Below are 943 nucleotides of genomic sequence, written 5' to 3' on the forward strand. Positions count from 1 at the left end.
CGGAGAGTCACGACTGACGATTAACGATTTACAAAAATTGAAAATAGTAAGGGAGAAGGAACATAATTATTTACATTATATTATGTAATATTATGTATGTTATATTTAGCAAATATGTCTTATCTAGTCTGTTATCTGATTTTCTGATGTGGGTATTGTAACGTTTTGGTAATATTATGTACTATTCTAAAAATATATTAATTCTTATTTGTATAAAGTACGTACTTTGCAGAGTGCCAGTGTCTAAAATCTAAATGTGTGAGTGCCAAGTACCAACTGCCCCACTTGGAAACGGCGGCTGTTCGGTTATCCTTATCAATAATTAATTGATAAAATAATTATAAGTTTGTTTATTTTTCAAAATATCAATATTATGATTTATTACAATTTACAATGGCCTTAACGAGTTAAAAATAAGACTTCTTATAATTTTTGAATGTGCTGACTTAAGGTTGTTGCAAAAAACTTCTTGGCATATAAATATATATGTAATATACTTACTAATCCATACATAATTATACAACTACAATGATAATAGTTTATAAAAAAGACATATTAACAATTTACAACCCTACAATAAATTACATGGTTGAATAGTTAAATAAAACTTAAGCATTACATTTTTATATCTATTACAAATAAATGTATTAATATTCATTATTTTTATTTTTATTTTATTTTATTTATATTTACGGGTCTAGCCCTTTGGAAAAACAAAGTTAGATATATACAGATTTACAATTAAATTCTAGTTATAAGTACTAGATAACAAAAAAAGCATTATAATTATAAAGATATACATAGGTATGGTATAAGCATTAACAGAGGCGAGAAGCGTCAACATTGGCAAGAGACATTAATCTTGTGATAGGTTCATTCGCTAAATAATTAGAGGTGTAAGAAGGAATGTAGAAAGGAGCATTATTTCGAGAAAAACGTTGAG

Source organism: Acyrthosiphon pisum, chromosome A2, assembly GCF_005508785.2.
Source record: "Acyrthosiphon pisum isolate AL4f chromosome A2, pea_aphid_22Mar2018_4r6ur, whole genome shotgun sequence".
NCBI classification, from domain to species: Eukaryota; Metazoa; Arthropoda; class Insecta; order Hemiptera; family Aphididae; genus Acyrthosiphon; species Acyrthosiphon pisum.